This window comes from Helianthus annuus, chromosome 17 (assembly GCF_002127325.2).
Source record: "Helianthus annuus cultivar XRQ/B chromosome 17, HanXRQr2.0-SUNRISE, whole genome shotgun sequence".
Classification (NCBI taxonomy): Eukaryota; Viridiplantae; Streptophyta; class Magnoliopsida; order Asterales; family Asteraceae; genus Helianthus; species Helianthus annuus.
This window is the reverse complement of record NC_035449.2, coordinates 122,965,978-122,987,156: the sequence shown is the minus strand read 5'-3', so window position 1 is coordinate 122,987,156 and position 21,179 is coordinate 122,965,978.

Here is a 21,179-nt window from a genome sequence, read left to right as displayed (position 1 = left end):
GTTTTATCAAACGTATTTCTTATCCCATAATCTATTTCACATAAATCTCATACATGAAATTCTTAATCATACCATAAACGTTTTGTTTCCCGATTTTCAATATTTTATGAAATGCTACTCATCAACTTAATCGGTCTAATAAATATCTTGCCCACAAATTTCATGCTTAACGTAATCACTAAAACACGCTCCCGTTATATCATTATACTAAAGGCTTTCATTCTCAATCGAAAATCAAAACAACCTTTCTTACATGCCTATAAGATCTTATAGATATTATAAGATCATTGTACTAAAAATATTTTCAAAATCAATAAATCATTTTACTAAAAACACTTTTCAATGATCACTAAGTTCATTATGCTAAATTTATTTTAAGACTCAATGTTTTCACGAGAACTTCCAAATTTCAAATTTCTTGTTTTAATGCAAGATCCTTTGAAATGATGCAAACTTATTATTTACAAAGAACTTTTTATACACCACTCAATACGTCATTTAAATTACAAAACACGTGGGCAAGAAAACTTCATGGGAACCGACAATCTTCAACTTACCTAAATTCTTTTAAAACAAAAGTAGCATTTCCGTTCTTTACGAAATGCGTCATGCATAACCAATAGGTACTTTATATTCTTTTTACACTTACAAACTAGATTCTACATTCCAAGTCAAATTTGATCTATTTTTATTCGATAAACTCAACATTTTGCTCAAACGACTATACATGCGTATCATCGCACGTGTTTCAGTCAATATCTCACAACAATTTATTTTGTATCATTCATTTTTACATGCTCAAACTTCTCGATCATTTGATATGCTTAAATTTGTTGTATTCAATTCATACCATACACTCAATCGTCGTCATTTATGCCTATACTTGTATTTATACTCATACTCATATTCATACTCATGCGTTTTATGTTCATACTTATACTCACATACGTATTCATACTTAAACTCATACTTTTATTCATACTCATGATTCATACATTCGTACCTGTACACGAGCAAAACCCGAGGGATTCGCTTACGTCGGTCTCATACATACTAAAACATATATATACATTCTTATATGTACTCATTCTTATTTTCAAATTTATGAATACTCTAACTCATACGCAACTAGTACAAGCTATGCGGATCATGCGACGATTAGTATAATCGCGGGTGCACACGAGATTATAGTGAAAAGCGCATGAGAATCGTGGAGTATACTACTATGTATGGTAAGACACGGAACGTAACATGACGCCGAATAACGAAACAGACGTAACGAAACAGACCTAAAGCGTTTATCATTTGTCAAAATCCCTACTTATGCAAATTTCAAAATTCATTGTTTTATCAAACGTATTTCTTATCCCATAATCTATTTCACATAAATCTCATACATGAAATTCTTAATCATACCGTAAACGTTTTGTTTCCCGATTTTCAAAATTTTACGAAATGCTACTCATCAACTTAATCGGTCTAATAAATCTCTTGCCCACAAATTTCAAGCTTAACGTAATCACTAAAACACACTCCCATTATATCATTATACTAAAGGCTTTCATTCTCAATCGAAAATCAAAAAAACCTTTCTTACATGCCTATAAGATCTTATAGATGTTATAAGATCATTGCACTAAAACTATTTTCAAAATCAATAAATCATTTTACTAAAAACACTTTTCAATGATCACTAAGTTCATTATGCTAAATTTATTTTAAGAATCAAAGTTTTCACGAGAACTTACAAATTTCAAATTCTTATTTTAATGCAATATCCTTTGAAATGATGCAAACTTATTATTTACAAAGAACTTTTTATACACCACTCAATACGTCATTCAAATTTTACAACACGTGGGCAAGAAAACTTCATGGGAACCGACAATCTTCAACTTACGTAAATTCTTTTAAAACAAAAGTAGCATTTCCGTTTTTTACAAAATACGTCATGCATAGCAATAGGTACTTTATATTCTTTTTACACTTACAAACTATATTCTACATTCCAAGTCAAACTCGATCTATTTTGATTCGATAAACTCAACGTTTTGCTCTAACGACTATACATGCGTATAATCACACATGTTTCAGTCAATATCTCATGACAATTTCTTTTATATCATTCATTTTTTACATGCTCAAACTTCTCGATTGTTTTATATGCTTAAATTCATTGTATTCAATTCACACCATACACTCAATCGTCGTCATTTATGCCTATACTTGTATTTATACTCGTACTCATATTCATACTCATGCGTTTTATGTTCATACTTATACTCACATGTGTATTCATACTTAAACTCATACTTATGCTCATACATTTATTCATACTCATGATTCACACATTCGTACCTGTACGCAAGCGAAACCCGAGGGATTCGCTTACGTCGGTCTCATACATACTAAAACATAAATATACATTGTTATACGTACTTATTCTTATTTTCAAATTTATGAATACCCTAACTCATACGCAACTAGTACAAGCTATGTGGATCATGCGACGATCAGTATAATCGCGGGTGCACACGAGATTATAGTGAAAAGCGCATGAGAATCGTGGAGTGTACTACTGTGTATGGTAAGACACGGAACGTAACATGACGCCGAATAACGAAACAGACGTAACGTGGTCAAAACATGATGGATACGCCGCTGGTACTTCCTATATATAAGTGTCTTCATCATGTTACCAAACTTTCGTAAAACGTGTCATGAGAAATTCGGTGTTTTGTAGACCTCTTAGACCTAATACAGACTTTAACAACTCACAAGTGCATTATATCCGATTATCCATGACAAGACTCCATTCTTAACACATCGTTTCCATTCGTCCAATACACATACCATTCTCATACTCGCATTCATTTGTTAGATCAATCAATCACTCCTATACCCCATCATTCTCCTTCAATCTTTATCCTTTTTTATACCAACCTTGTTTACAATCAATTGATTTAAACATTCGAATCCTAAAACTCTTCCTTACTTTTAAAACTATCTTCTATTCTTGTTTATGTGAAAATACACGTAGTTGGCCGTTGCCTCAAAAAAAAAAACGTTTTATGTAAAGCACCAAACTTTCTCGTTCCTCTCAATAAACATTTTTTTTACAAAAGTGTGATTTAATACTATCCTTAAACCTTCCATGTAAACTATCGTGTGACCACGCCTTTCATCAAAATACATACCACTTTATATGAAAAATTTCTTTGTAAGTATCATACTTTAAAATACCTCTCGAATTATTCAAACTTGCTTAAACTCATTTTGCCTATACACACACATGTGCGATTTGCTTATGCCCAATGCCTCAAATCATTTTAATCAAACGAACTCGGTTTACAAACTCATCTTTTCATTCCTCAAAATTTCATACTTTTCAAACATTTCAAAAACTTCCAAGCCTCAATTTTTTACGATCATTCTTTTAGCCAAAATGCCTTTCAAAGTCTTCTTCTTGAATAAATTTCAGGACGAATTTTTCTAAAGGAGGGGAGACTGTAACGCCCTGCTTTTCGTACTTTCCGTTTAAAAAAGATTGTTTACACTACTATTTTTGGAAACTTACATCCTTATCGTATTTGTATTTCACTTCCGTTTTCGTAATTCGCATCTTCGATCGTAGTAAAAGTTGATCATTCTATTTAAATTACACTTCGATTAATCGTACTTGTTTTACATTTAATTCATATGTACACTTGATACATATTCATGATTTTCGTAAAAAACAAAAAAAACGTATGTACCTTACAAACAACTATCATAAATACACGACTTTAAACGTTTTATACTCCATGTTATGATCATAATACATAGCCCATCCTTTTATGTGCTTTACATTCCTAATTACATACTAAATACATGATTTGTTTTTCATTAAAATGCCTAACCAAGCAAATAACGAAACCTACATATTATAATAAGTAATTTATTATAACACATTTTCAGTAAGGAACAATGTGATGTATATCTATATAGGGTAGGGATCCTGTACATTAATCCAGAAGTGTGAGAAGTGTATTATAACACTATATATAACATTATATAATATCATATAAACACCGTATAAAAATATGTAACACTATATAACACCATATAACACTATGTAACACTATATGACACTATATAACAATATATAACACTATATATCTATCATAGACATGCTATTAGACAAACTATAGTGTTATATTTGTTATATAGTGTTATATAGTGTTACATAGTGTTATATGGTGTTACATATTGTTATACGGTGTTTATATGGTGTTATATAGTGTTATATATAGTGTTATAATACACTTCTCACACTTCTTGATTAATGTACAGGATCCTCAATCTATATATATATATATTTATATTATTAGAAAGATAATAAAATTGTCTAAATCTATGTGTGGAGTCATGGACTATGAAATAAATTAGAAAGTAGCAGAGTCTTATTTTCCAAGTCCCCATATGGACCATACACATGAGGACAGCCCCCCCCCCCCCCCCCCCCCCCGCGTTCGGACCTGCCAAGGTAGAATGCATTGCATGGTTTGTTTTGATTATTATTTTCCAATCACTTGATGCTACTTTTAATTAATTGGATAGCATGTGAAATATTTACCCAATGTAATCTAATAAATACTTAACTAACCATGTTGTAACAAAAAAAAAAGGAAATTGGCTGCCAAAACAGCCGCAACTATATGTGTGTATTGCCTTTTTTTATTTGTTCCACCCACCTAACTATCATTAATACTCAACCAACTTTAACCCTAATCCTTCTCCTATATATACCCACTTATATTCAGCCTCTTTTCCATTTTTACAACCCTTAAACACACTCAAAAACCTCTCAAACTCAGCTGAGTTTTCAGCAACACATCAGAAAGTTCCAGCCACAAAAAGTAGTTTTAACTCACTTCTACTTCAATTTTCTTCTTGTTTCTTTATTCTTAACACTCGGATAACCTCTAGGAAGGTTTTCACAAGTTTGCTTGGGAAAACTAAGGTGAAACCTCACCATTTTTGAGGTCCAAAGTGCACTTTAAATTCTGCTTATTTTTATCTTTTTAAATCTTCATGTTTTGATAGAAAACTTAATGGAATCTTGTTCCCACTAAGCTCACAACTTAGTCTATGGTTGTGGGTTTGTGTTTAGGGGATTTCCATCAAAGTTTTGGGTTCAAACACCCATTTAATTTATGTTTAGACTTGATAATCGAATGACGAATACAAGCATAAGTCATCATCTTCAATATGATGAACTTGTGACTTGTGCAGTATTAACAAATGGAGGCTTTGGCCTTCCAAACTAAGTTCCCCTCCTTCATTTGAACACTTTTATGAGTTGATTAGATTAGATTTACTTTATCGTTATTCATTGTGACAACCCGAAAACTAGAACTTTTCGTTGTGTCGTGATGTAACTTGTTTGTACATTATGTGACTAGTGACTGACTAAACTTAATGATAACGTGAATCTTTATGTGATATGTGCTTTGTTATGTGTGCATTGGTATGTATATATGTATGTGTTATATGTGAGCCGAGAACCCAACCCGAGAACAAGGAACCCGACTCGAGACCATGAGGTCTCGAGTGATTTGTGACCATGACTCGCAACCGGGCGGTTGCGAGTGGGCCTTTGGGCCGTAACCGGTTTGGGCCGAAACCCCAAGCCCAACCCGAAACATCCCTTGGTATATATACCCCATCTTTCCCCACTTTCCCTCATTTCATACACAACACACAAACACACTTCTCCTATTTCTCTCTCAACTAGAACACCCCAAAACAACATCCCAACCTTCTCCAACTTTCGGATTCAAGCAAGGGATCTCGGTCAAGAAAGCTCGGATCACTCGGACACTTCATCTTCTCTCATTTTCTTCCTTTCTTTCGGCTCATCCTCCTTCTTCACAACCGGTTAGTGTTGTTACTATGTGCATGAGATTTATGTATGCTTATGAACTAAGAAATGCTTGGATAGTAGTTTTTGTATAATTTTTAGGATGAATTGTGGAACTTGACTATATGTGAAAACCCTTGTGAACAAAGCTTGATTACATGTTTAAATGACTAACAAATGGTAGTTCAAGAATGATTATGACTAACCATACTATGCTTCTTTATTCCTTGCAAATAATGATGTTAAACTTAAGATTCGGATATATAATGTATGTTTTGCATGTTGATCTTGCTAAAACATGTGATTTTGGTTCATAAATATATGATTATGTTGATATGAAAACCCTAGAAAATGATGAACATAAGATGAACTTGTTTGAATATGACTTGAAGATGTAAAAATGGCAAAGTTTGATCTATTTTCATTGCTGGTCAGTTTAGGAAAAGTGTTAGTGAAACATTATTGGTTGTTTCCTAATCTGGGTCTGAATACATGGTACAATTTCGGACTGTTGCATCTGCATCATCACGTGTACGTGAAAGGGACAGCTTACGACTCGCAACCGCGTCGTTGCGACTCGCAACCAAGGCAAAACAACTCGAGACCACGTAGTTGCGACTCGCAACCACAGCATGACTACTCGAAACCGCGAGATTGCGACTCGAAATCACGCCGTTGCGACTCGCAACCAAAACATGATGACTCGAGACCACGGTTACGACTCGCAACCACAGCGTGACAAGCCGAGACCACCTGGTTGCGACTCGAGACCAGCTGGTTGCGAGTGGGCTGTCCATTCTGGTTATTGGGCCATTCTGTGTTAACTTGGGCTATCTGTTAAATGAACTATGTGTTGCTGTTGACTGCTTAATTATTTAGGCCGGCCCATTAACCCACTGTTTACTTATATGCTTGATACGTGTTAGTTATGTGTAAGTTTTACGTGAATGCTTGTATACCGAACCTGACCTATACCGGTAACCATGTTAGGACGTGGTGACCAACGTGATTGACAAGTAACCTAAACCTACCGAGCAACCCAAGGTGAGTTCACAACTTAAAAGCATGCGTCCCGGTGGTTTGGGACACGAGACTAACAACCCTATCCCCTGGTAAAAGGGGATACCATTTACATACTTTCCCTGGTTATTGGGAACAAAACTTACTTTTCCTTCCCTGGTATTGGGAAACCTTTTGGACAATCCTATCCCCTGGTAAAAGGGGATACCATTTACATACTTTCCCTGGTTATTGGGAACACAACTTACTTTTCCTTCCCGGGTATTGGGAAACCTTTTGGTTAATTACTGTTTATACGGATTGCAACTAACGGCACTAAACGAAACTCTATCACTCAAGTCCCTACTACAAATACCGATTAGTCGCCGGGTTAGGCGAGCGGGTTATTAGTTGATAGCGCTATTTAGGTGTTTACCAGCCTCACACCGTGCCCTGGTTTGGGACGGGCGTGAACTAATAGACTCAGAAATCCGTCAATGATGATAGAACATTGACATCGGGGCATCCTGCGGATACGCAACGGTTACCTAGTGTTCGGTATTGGAAAAACAGTTTAGTCGCTAACTTTTGGGGTAGCTCCCCAGGGCATGTATAAACGGATAAATTAACCGGTGAAACAAAGTTTTTGGTAATTAAAACTGGACAACTAGTGAACTCACTCAGCATTATTGTTGACTCCTTACTGCATGCTTTGCAGGTAACCAACGATTCAGGAGCTGCTACTTGGGGAAGTGTAGTGTTCGTCAAACCCGTGTGTTGGGATAACTGTTTTGATCAATGAACTGTCTTTAAAACTATTTTGGTTTATGCTTCCGCTGTTTTGTTAAACTAATTACCGAATCTAAACTCTAATGTTGTTAATTACTTCGGATTTTAAATATTTCTACTATTAATTAAATGCTCAGTATAATTGGTGGCTGGATCCTGGTCAGTCACGCCCTCGAAGCGGGTGTTATCCGCAGGTGGATTTTGGGGGTGTGACAGATTGGTATCAGAGCCATTGGTTATAGTGAACTTGGTTTTAAAAAGGGGAAAATCTTTTTGGAGAAAACCAGACTATAACCCGTGACTCGTGACGACACTACACTCCAAAGTACAAGGCTCAACACTTTTAACCTCATAGCTCGGACCAGTGTTTACTTGTTTGCTTACTTTATGTTTCCTGTTTCGCTATACGTACTAGTATGCCTAACTAGTGAACGCCCACATACGATATTGCATGTGATTGCACGTTAGCACACCAATATGAATTCCTGAACACTTTCTCGTATCATGTGATTGATAGGGTGGTAATTCCCTAAACCTCCGTGACTTACACTACTTAATACTCTTTGAAATCTACTCGAGTGTGGGGAACCATTTGACATGAGTTAAGAGGAGCTGAGATGAACATGCAAATCACAATATTATTGTGGGTGCACACATAATAATATAGTGGGGTGGATGTAAGTCCCAGTGAGGCTTAACAAGTGAAAAAGGGGTTCCGTTTCGTTATCTGTATGATGAGAAACACAACAGTCCATAGGAACCGTAGCAGTGATTGTCTCCTACTCGAACACGATCTTTTCACTTCTCACTGCACCCCTTTCGAACCTCGATGCTATCGAGTATTACCTGAACACCCATATGAACGCCTAGCGAACTGTGTAGAACATTAGGTGCTTGTACGAGCATCCCCGGGATGGGTGTTGAAACGACAATGATTGGTCTATATCCTTCTCACCTTTCTTCGCTTACTGGAACTTAACGTGTTGACGTCTTAAATCCCGAAGTGCGATCACTTCTGCAACACTATCTCAACATACCGTGTAGTACTCAGTCAAGAGGGTAGACGTAGTACCTTACTGGCTTCAGCATTTGAACGACCCTAGTCACCGACAACGAGCATCAGCGAATTGACTCCAATCGAACCCTTAACCCTAGTCAGCGGCTCATAGGAGCCAGCTCTTACGAATCAGTCGGGCCATAAGCGATGACAATCGACAATGGTGCGGAAATGCGTAACGGCCAGCTCAATAAGTACACCTTGGGACGCGGCACGGAAACGCGACAAGATGGACTTGTCAGTGAAGGATCGTAGCGCACCATTTCAAGCAACGACATCAGAAACAACAGTCGCGACAACATCAAGGTCAACAACCAGGGGAATGATGATAGTAATGGGAGTCCTCGCAACCGTAACAACAACATTAGAAATGATGCTCGTGGAAGGGCATTTAGGATTGGCGCAGGCGACGCCAGACATAGTAGCAACATGGTAGCTTGTATGGGTAGTTGTTTGCTTCATCTCTATTCTGCTTAACCCTGATACTTCTTGAAACCGAACCAGATGTGGAATCGACTGATGGCAAGTCAAATAGAATCTCAAAAGTTCGTTAGGATGTAAACCCGACCTTGTGGGACGAGTGTCCGATGTCGACCTTCCTTCTACCACACTCGATGGTTACAACGCAGTAGTTAGTGTGAATTGGTTACCCAGGAATCACGCGAATATACCCAGTGAGGAGAAAACTTTGTGTGGAGAATCGGCATTTGTTCTAAAGCATCAGAGTAGTTCAATAGTTAGCGCCATTTCAGCTGTGAAGGCCAGAAGTGTCTACAGAGGGATTACTCCGCTGTGATTGCAACCGCTACGGATGTTAAGGCTAAGGAAAAGTGGATCGAGGATCCACCAGTTGTTCGTTGTTTCTCTCGGCATGCTATCCGAGGAACATTCAGTTTTTCTTCCGAAAATTTGTTAAGCGGAATCTCAGTTTGATCTCACGTCTGAGGCAGCCCTGATTACATGTACTTTTACCATTTTGCGCCAGGAAGGTCGCAAGATCTATCAAAGCAACTACAGGAACCGTTGGACAGGAGTTTTGTAAGGTCTAGTTCTTCGCTTTGGGGGAGCCCCACTTATCCTAGGGAAGATGGGCCTTTTCGTGTGTATACTGACTATTAAGAACTCATCAAGGTGACAGCCCATAACCATTTGTCTCGATCCCGTATTGACAACCTGTTGACCAGTTACATGGGTCATGCTCCTATGTGAAGATTGAGTAGCGAACGAACTAACATCAGATGGAAGTCCAAAGGGAGGATGTTCCTAAAACGGCATAGTGAACGCAATGAGGCCATTTCCAGGAGACACCGGATGAATTATTCCATGACCTTTTGGGATGAACAACCCACCAGCTGCTTTATGGATCACACTGCAACTGTGTTTATCTAGTACGTTTTGAATCACTTCTAGGAGAAAGGGGCACCTTGAACAACACTTGTATTCCATTGTAGAGCTTCTAGGGAGGAGCGTCTACGTGCGAAGTCTACCTAAGTATGACTTCAGGATTCGGGAAGTACACATTTTCTTTTTATCAAACAACGAAGTGGGAATACACATGGATCTCGCTAAGATCCATTTTGTTAGGAACTGATCAACATCAAAGATCCCTTCGAGGATACAGGAGTTTCTTGGTCCCACTAGATACTATCGCAGCTTAATCACAAGATTTTCGGAGGTCGCACAGCTTAAGTCTCGTTGGCACAGCAGGGTGTTGTGTTCGTGAAAGACCAAAACAGGAGGACGTCTTTTCAGCTTTCGAATCCCAAACTTTGTAATGCACTGAGCATCATCTTCACCCTAGGGTACGGGTAATCTAGCGGTATACCATGATGCTTCGAATTAGGATCCCAGTTACACACGGATGCAACGCGAGAAGGTTATTGCTTACGCCTCTCGACAACTTAGGACGCACGAAAGGAACTACACAACGCTTGATTTGGAACTGGGAGCAGTGATCTTTGCACTTAAGCTATGACGGCATTACCTATACGGAACCAAGTGCGCCACCTACACCGACCACAGAAGTTTAGAACACATATTCAAGCAGAAGGAACTGAATATGCGACAGCGACGATGGGGCGAACTGCTGAATGATTACGAGTGCTCCATCAGGTATCACCCGGGCAAGGCCAATGTAGTGGCAGACGCCCTCAGTCGGAAGGACACTACGCCTAAGCGCGTAAGAGCTTTACAACTCACGATCCATTCTAGTCTACCTTCGCAAATACGAGCTGCTCAGATGGAAGCACTGAAACCAGAGAACGTTAGAGCTGAAGCCCTATGCGGGTCAAGGCAACGCTTAGAACAGAAGGAAGACGGTGCTTATTATGTAACGGGACGCATTTGGGTCCCACTCTATGGCGACTTACGAGAACTTACGATGGATGAAGCGCACAAACCTCGCTACTCAGTACACCCTGGTTCGGATAAGATGTACCACGATATTAAGACTACGTATTGGTGGCCTAGCATGAAGGCCCACATAGCAACTTACGTCAGCAAGTGTTTGACTTGTGCGCGAGTCAAGACGGAATATCAGAAACCCTCAGGCCTACTCCAACAACCAGAGATACCACAATGGAAATGGGAGCAAATTTCCATGGATTTCGTTACTGGCCTACCTAGATCACAGCGCGGAAACGATACTATCTGGGTGATCGTGGATCGACTCACGAAATCCGCACACTTCTTGGCGATCAAAGACAACAGATAAATTCTCCACTCTGGCGAAGATATACCTCAAGGAAGTTGTTTCGAGGCACGGGGTGCCCACCTCTATCATCTCTGATCGAGATGCACGTTTTACTTCGGAACTGTGGCAAGCAATGCACAAGTCTTTTGGCTCACGTTTAGATATGAGCACAGCATATCACCCACAGACGGACGGGCAGTCCGAACGCACTATTCAAACATTAAAAGACATGCTTCGCGCTTGTGTAAACGACTTTGGCAACAGCTGGGAAAACAGCTACCACAACAGCATTAAAGCTGCTCCGTTTGAGGCATTGTACGGACGTAAATGCCGGTCACCTCTTTGTTGGGCAGAGGTGGGGGATAGTCAAATCACTGGTCCAGAACATGTGGTAGACACTACTGAGCGGATTGCTCAAATACGACAACGCATGGCGGCCGCTCGTGACCGTCAGAAGGCTTACGCCGATAAGGGCAGGAAACCACTTGAGCTCCAGGTTGGGGAGCGGGTATTACTCAAAGTTTCACCCTGGAAGGGTGTGGTTCGTTTTGGTAAACGAGGCAAACTCAACCCACGGTACGTTGGACCTTTCGAAATCCTTGAGAAAATAGGCAAGGTGGCCTACAGACTGAACTTACCAGCAGAACTCGGTGCAGTTCACCACGTTTTCCATGTGTCGAATCTGAAGAAGTGTCTGTCAGATGAGACGCACGTAGTTCCTCTGAAGGAACTCACGATCGACGAACAGTTGAAATTCGTCGAAGAACCTGTCGAAATCACGGACCGGGATGTTAAGGTCCTCAAGAGCACTAGAATACCTCTTGTTCGAGTCCGTTGTAACTCACGTCGCGGCCCAGAGTTCACCTGGGAGCGCGAAGATCGGATGAAACAAAAATATCCCCAACTGTTTGAGAACAGTACAAACGCTACTGAGGCTGAAGCTACGGAATTTCGGGACGAAATTCCAGATCAACGGGGGGTGGATGTGACACCCCAGGATAACCGGGAAAACCTTACAACTTGACTAGCTTCCTCAGTGAGTGCCATCAAATTTCGGGACGAAATTTCTTTCAACTTGGGGATGATGTGACAACCCGAAAACTAGAACTTTTCGTTGTGTCGTGATGTAACTTGTTTGTACATTATGTGACTAGTGACTGACTAAACTTAATGATAACGTGAATCTTTATGTGATATGTGCTTTGTTATGTGTGCATTGGTATGTATATATGTATGTGTTATATGTGAGCCGAGAACCCAACCCGAGAACAAGGAACCCGACTCGAGACCATGAGGTCTCGAGTGATTTGTGACCATGACTCGCAACCGGGCGGTTGCGAGTGGGCCTTTGGGCCGTAACCGGTTTGGGCCGAAACCCCAAGCCCAACCCGAAACATCCCTTGGTATATATACCCCATCTTTCCCCACTTTCCCTCATTTCATACACAACACACAAACACACTTCTCCTATTTCTCTCTCAACTAGAACACCCCAAAACAACATCCCAACCTTCTCCAACTTTCGGATTCAAGCAAGGGATCTCGGTCAAGAAAGCTCGGATCACTCGGACACTTCATCTTCTCTCATTTTCTTCCTTTCTTTCGGCTCATCCTCCTTCTTCACAACCGGTTAGTGTTGTTACTATGTGCATGAGATTTATGTATGCTTATGAACTAAGAAATGCTTGGATAGTAGTTTTTGTATAATTTTTAGGATGAATTGTGGAACTTGACTATATGTGAAAACCCTTGTGAACAAAGCTTGATTACATGTTTAAATGACTAACAAATGGTAGTTCAAGAATGATTATGACTAACCATACTATGCTTCTTTATTCCTTGCAAATAATGATGTTAAACTTAAGATTCGGATATATAATGTATGTTTTGCATGTTGATCTTGCTAAAACATGTGATTTTGGTTCATAAATATATGATTATGTTGATATGAAAACCCTAGAAAATGATGAACATAAGATGAACTTGTTTGAATATGACTTGAAGATGTAAAAATGGCAAAGTTTGATCTATTTTCATTGCTGGTCAGTTTAGGAAAAGTGTTAGTGAAACATTATTGGTTGTTTCCTAATCTGGGTCTGAATACATGGTACAATTTCGGACTGTTGCATCTGCATCATCACGTGTACGTGAAAGGGACAGCTTACGACTCGCAACCGCGTCGTTGCGACTCGCAACCAAGGCAAAACAACTCGAGACCACGTAGTTGCGACTCGCAACCACAGCATGACTACTCGAAACCGCGAGATTGCGACTCGAAATCACGCCGTTGCGACTCGCAACCAAAACATGATGACTCGAGACCACGGTTACGACTCGCAACCACAGCGTGACAAGCCGAGACCACCTGGTTGCGACTCGAGACCAGCTGGTTGCGAGTGGGCTGTCCATTCTGGTTATTGGGCCATTCTGTGTTAACTTGGGCTATCTGTTAAATGAACTATGTGTTGCTGTTGACTGCTTAATTATTTAGGCCGGCCCATTAACCCACTGTTTACTTATATGCTTGATACGTGTTAGTTATGTGTAAGTTTTACGTGAATGCTTGTATACCGAACCTGACCTATACCGGTAACCATGTTAGGACGTGGTGACCAACGTGATTGACAAGTAACCTAAACCTACCGAGCAACCCAAGGTGAGTTCACAACTTAAAAGCATGCGTCCCGGTGGTTTGGGACACGAGACTAACAACCCTATCCCCTGGTAAAAGGGGATACCATTTACATACTTTCCCTGGTTATTGGGAACAAAACTTACTTTTCCTTCCCTGGTATTGGGAAACCTTTTGGACAATCCTATCCCCTGGTAAAAGGGGATACCATTTACATACTTTCCCTGGTTATTGGGAACACAACTTACTTTTCCTTCCCGGGTATTGGGAAACCTTTTGGTTAATTACTGTTTATACGGATTGCAACTAACGGCACTAAACGAAACTCTATCACTCAAGTCCCTACTACAAATACCGATTAGTCGCCGGGTTAGGCGAGCGGGTTATTAGTTGATAGCGCTATTTAGGTGTTTACCAGCCTCACACCGTGCCCTGGTTTGGGACGGGCGTGAACTAATAGACTCAGAAATCCGTCAATGATGATAGAACATTGACATCGGGGCATCCTGCGGATACGCAACGGTTACCTAGTGTTCGGTATTGGAAAAACAGTTTAGTCGCTAACTTTTGGGGTAGCTCCCCAGGGCATGTATAAACGGATAAATTAACCGGTGAAACAAAGTTTTTGGTAATTAAAACTGGACAACTAGTGAACTCACTCAGCATTATTGTTGACTCCTTACTGCATGCTTTGCAGGTAACCAACGATTCAGGAGCTGCTACTTGGGGAAGTGTAGTGTTCGTCAAACCCGTGTGTTGGGATAACTGTTTTGATCAATGAACTGTCTTTAAAACTATTTTGGTTTATGCTTCCGCTGTTTTGTTAAACTAATTACCGAATCTAAACTCTAATGTTGTTAATTACTTCGGATTTTAAATATTTCTACTATTAATTAAATGCTCAGTATAATTGGTGGCTGGATCCTGGTCAGTCACGCCCTCGAAGCGGGTGTTATCCGCAGGTGGATTTTGGGGGTGTGACATTCATGACCCTCCCACCATACTCAAGATGGTGTGTGTAGTGGTGAATCTTATAATGAGGTTTTCTAACCTTCATGCTTGACATACATGATGCTATATGACAATACTTGATTGGACATAGTCTAGGATATATTATTACCTTATGAAAATACCTATTATTATATAGAAACATGGATGAGTTTGTGGTGTTAATCAAGCTATGATTAATCACCATAAACCTAAGCTAACATATTAAAGATTCTAGAGTACTTGTTATGATTCCAACGGGCAAATTGGGACCCATGAAACCACTTGATATGGTGTCATAAACAAACTCTTAGAACTTAGATATTACTTTCATACATACATACTTTGTGCATTTTAAATTTCCGAATTCCGACACTAATCATACCTTGAACTCCAACCCGAATACATTCAACCTCCTAATCTCATTCACTCGTCAACACTTGGATTATCGAAATAATTAGCAATTTTGTGAGTATACTTGAACCCCCTTTTTTGTTTACCACTTTTTGGGGTGTAACATGTTTTTCTATGAAACTTATACTTCAATTTTATTCGTAAATGCACAAACATTCCTTATACATGCTTGCATACTTGATTACTTGATACTTTAAACTTGGGGTTATACGTTTTGTGTTTGACTTATCATTAACTTCGTACGAGCCTATCCTTGACATATATACCGCTAAAGGATTAACGCACCGCCTGTAAACTTTGGGTTATGTCATGAGCTTATTGTGTTTCATCATTGGTTTGATTAGTTAAACACATGCCGATTTTATTGTTTATCTTGTATCAATAGCTTGGCATGTGAAATTGTTTAAACTTATTTTTTGCTATGTATGAAAACCTGTATACTCGCCTTTGCTTTTGCATTGAACTTTATTTTAAACATGTTACAAGTTGAGGATGACGATGGTATGAAACCGAAGTAGTGATGATGCCTAGATACACATATAGACGTCTTAGGTTTAATATATCGTATCAATTTTGTTCTTGTTGTTATGTCGTTTTCTTGTATTGAACATGTTGTATTTCAAGTTCCATGTATTGTACCATTTTGTTATAAATAAAATCAATTTATTTTAAATTTTATTGTCACAATTAGCGTTATGTGTGATGAGCTATTTTTCTTCATCCCACTCCGATGATTCAGCCATTGGTTGGGGTGTGACAGATTGGTATCAGAGCCATAACTATAGGGAATTAGGAAAAAATGCTATGCTTTTAACCTAGTCTATAGTTAAGCACCATTTTTTACCATACTTGATTCATATGCCACTTTTTTCTTTATGTGCTATTCTTGAAATGCTTTCTTATGTGTTCATACTTGTTTTATTATTCCTTAACATACGCCTTTCCTAAGGCATTTTACTCGATTATACTAAACTCGAAAACACTCGTATTATACCAACGAGACGACTTAACCAAAATAGGCGTTAAACCCACAATTTGGTGAACGACTCTCAATCCGCATATTCTTTTTGCACAAATTCACCATCAACTTAGGAGTGAAATTCTCACCTTGGTGGAGAGTTTCCATTTTAAATTCTAGTGGACCCTCGTCAAAGTGTTGAAATGAAATTTTGACTCGACGAGTACCACCCACACTTAGGGCACGAAATCGTCAAGTTAGGGGTGAAACCTGCATCTTGTCGACTAGTCCCACTCCTTGATTTTCAAACATCCCGCCAAGTATTGAATTTTCGATTGATTTGGAACATGTAGTAACTGGAAGGGTGAATACCGTTAACCGAAATATCACCGAGAGTATTTCACCTATTAGGCCAAAGCATGTTTCTCAAATTCAAAAGAATTTTCGACACTTTGGTTTAGTCAAAGTTTCGTTTTGGAACAATCCAAGTTTTAATCAAACCTACGTTTTACTATTATCAAACTTATAAGATGCTATCCTCTCTTTTCAAATTCAAATTCTTTTCGAGATCGTTCTTCTTACGCACTCATTGTACTAAAACCTTTTCATACACTTATACGTTATTCACATGCATGGTTTCAAAAACGTCATCAACTAAATTTACATTTCTCGAAATCCCAAAATGGAGAAATATCATCGAGATAGGAGTGATTTCCTTACCTTGACGATTAACTCCGCTCCTTCTTTTCTTAAAACGACCTCGCCAACGGGTTAGCGGTGATTCCCTTACCTAGGTGATCGTTACCAAAATTTTCCTTCGAGAGACTTTACTATGCAAACACGATCAAGTTTTATACCTAAAGCGTTTATCATTTGTCAAAATCCCTACTTATGCAAATTTCAAAATTCATTGTTTTATCAAACGTATTTCTTATCCCATAATCTATTTCACATAAATCTCATACATGAAATTCTTAATCATACCGTAAACGTTTTGTTTCCCGATTTTCAAAATTTTACGAAATGCTACTCATCAACTTAATCGGTCTAATAAATCTCTTGCCCACAAATTTCAAGCTTAACGTAATCACTAAAACACACTCCCATTATATCATTATACTAAAGGCTTTCATTCTCAATCGAAAATCAAAAAAACCTTTCTTACATGCCTATAAGATCTTATAGATGTTATAAGATCATTGCACTAAAACTATTTTCAAAATCAATAAATCATTTTACTAAAAACACTTTTCAACGATCACTAAGTTCATTATGCTAAATTTATTTTAAGAATCAAAGTTTTCACGAGAACTTACAAATTTCAAATTCTTATTTTAATGCAATATCCTTTGAAATGATGCAAACTTATTATTTACAAAGAACTTTTTATACACCACTCAATACGTCATTCAAATTTTACAACACGTGGGCAAGAAAACTTCATGGGAACCGACAATCTTCAACTTACGTAAATTCTTTTAAAACAAAAGTAGCATTTCCGTTTTTTACAAAATACGTCATGCATAGCAATAGGTACTTTATATTCTTTTTACACTTACAAACTATATTCTACATTCCAAGTCAAACTCGATCTATTTTGATTCGATAAACTCAACGTTTTGCTCAAACGACTATACATGCGTATAATCACACATGTTTCAGTCAATATCTCATGACAATTTCTTTTATATCATTCATTTTTTACATGCTCAAACTTCTCGATTGTTTTATATGCTTAAATTCATTGTATTCAATTCACACCATACACTCAATCGTCGTCATTTATGCCTATACTTGTATTTATACTCGTACTCATATTCATACTCATGCGTTTTATGTTCATACTTATACTCACATGTGTATTCATACTTAAACTCATACTTATGCTCATACATTTATTCATACTCATGATTCACACATTCGTACCTGTACGCAAGCGAAACCCGAGGGATTCGCTTACGTCGGTCTCATACATACTAAAACATAAATATACATTCTTATACGTACTTATTCTTATTTTCAAATTTATGAATACCCTAACTCATACGCAACTAGTACAAGCTATGTGGATCATGCGACGATCAGTATAATCGCGGGCGCACACGAGATTATAGTGAAAAGCGCATGAGAATCGTGGAGTGTACTACTGTGTATGGTAAGACACGGAACGTAACATGACGCCGAATAACGAAACAGACGTAACGTGGTCAAAACATGATGGATACGCCGCTGGTACTTCCTATATATAAGTGTCTTCATCATGTTACCAAACTTTCGTAAAACGTGTCATGAGAAATTCGGTGTTTTGTAGACCTCTTAGACCTAATACAGACTTTAACAACTCACAAGTGCATTATATCCGATTATCCATGACAAGACTCCATTCTTAACACATCGTTTCCATTCGTCCAATACACATACCATTCTCATACTCGCATTCATTTGTTAGATCAATCAATCACTCCTATACCCCATCATTCTCCTTCAATCTTTATCCTTTTTTATACCAACCTTGTTTACAATCAATTGATTTAAACATTCGAATCCTAAAACTCTTCCTTACTTTTAAAACTATCTTCTATTCTTGTTTATGTGAAAATACACGTAGTTGGCCGTTGCCTCAAAAAAAAAAAACGTTTTATGTAAAGCACCAAACTTTCTCGTTCCTCTCAATAAACATTTTTTTTACAAAAGTGTGATTTAATACTATCCTTAAACCTTCCATGCAAACTATCGTGTGACCACGCCTTTCATCAAAATACATACCACTTTATATGAAAAATTTCTTTGTAAGTATCATACTTTAAAATACCTCTCGAATTATTCAAACTTGCTTAAACTCATTTTGCCTATACACACACATGCGCGATTTGCTTATGCCCAATGCCTCAAATCATTTTAATCAAACGAACTCGGTTTACAAACTCATCTTTTCATTTCTCAAAATTTCATACTTTTCAAACATTTCAAAAACTTCCAAGCCTCAATTTTTGACGATCATTCTTTTAGCCAAAATGCCTTTCAAAGTCTTCCTCTTGAATAAATTTCGGGACGAAATTTCCTAAAGGAGGAGGGACTGTAACGCCCTGCTTTTCGTACTTTCCGTTTCAAAAAGATTGTTTACACTACTAATATTGGAAACTTACATCCGTGTCGTATTTTTATTTCACTTCCGTTTTCGTAATTCGCATCTTTGATCATAGTAAAAGTTGATCATTCTATTTAAATTACACTTTGATTAATCGTACTTGTTTTACATTTAATTCATATGTACACTTCATACATATTCACGATTTTCGTGAAAAACAAAAAAAAACGTATGTACCTTACAAATAACTATCATAAACACATAACTTTAAACGTTTTATACTCCATTTTATGATCATAATAAATAGCCCATCCTTTGATGTGCTTTACATTCCTAATTACATACTAAATACATGATTTGTTTTTCATTAAAATGCCTAACCAAACAAATAACGAAACCTACATATTATAATAAGTAATTTATTATAACACGCTTTCAGTAAGGAACAATGTGATATATATATATATATATATATATATATATATATATATATATTTATATTATTAAAAAGATAATAAAATTGTCTAAATCTATGTGTGGAGTCATGGACTATGAAATAAATTAGAAAGTAGCAGTCTTATTTTCCAAGTCCCCATATGGATCATACACATGAGGACAGCCCCCCCCCCCTGCGTTCGGACCTGCCAAGGTAGAATGCATTGCATGGTTTGTTTTGATTATTATTTTCCAATCACTTGATGCTACTTTTAATTAATTGGATAGCATGTGAAATATTTACCCAATGTAATCTAATAAATACTTAACTAACCATGTTGTAACAAAAAAAAAAGGAAATTGCCTACCAAAACAGCCGCAACTATATGTGTGTATTGCCTTTTTTTATTTGTTCCACCCACCTAACTATCATTAATACTCAACCAACTTTAACCCTAATCCATCCCCTATATATACCCACTTATATTCAGCCTCTTTTCCATTTTACAACCCTTAAACACACTCAAAAACCTCTCAAACTCAGCCAAGTTTTCAGCAACACATCAGAAAGTTCCAGCCATAAAAAGTGAGTTTTAACTCACTTCTACTTCAATTTTCTTCTTGTTTCTTTATTCTTAACACTTGGATAACCTCTAGGAAGGTTTTCACAAGTTTGCTTGGGAAAACTAAGGTGAAACCTCACCATTTTTGAGGTCCAAAGTGCACTTTAAATTCTGCTCATTTTCATCTTTTTAAATCTTCATGTTTTGATAGAAAACTTAATGGAATCTTGTTCCCACCAAGCTCACAACTTAGTCTATGGTTGTGGGTTTGTGTTTAGGGGATTTCCATCAAAGTTTTGGGTTCAAACACCCATTTAATTTATGTTTTGTCTTGATAATCGAATGATGAATACAAGCACAAGTCATCATCTTCTATATGATGAAATTGTGACTTGTGAAGTATTAACAAATGGAGGCTTTGGCCTTCCAAACTAAGTTCCCCTCCTTCATTTGAACACTTTTATGACTTGATTAGATTAGATTTACTTTATCGTTATTCATGACCCTCCCACCATATTCAAGATGGTGTGTGTAGTGGTGAATCTTATAATGAGGTTTTCTAACCTCCATGCTTGACATACATGATGCTATATGACAATACTTGATTGGACATAGTCTAGGATATATTATTACCTTATGAAAATACCTATTATTATATAGAAA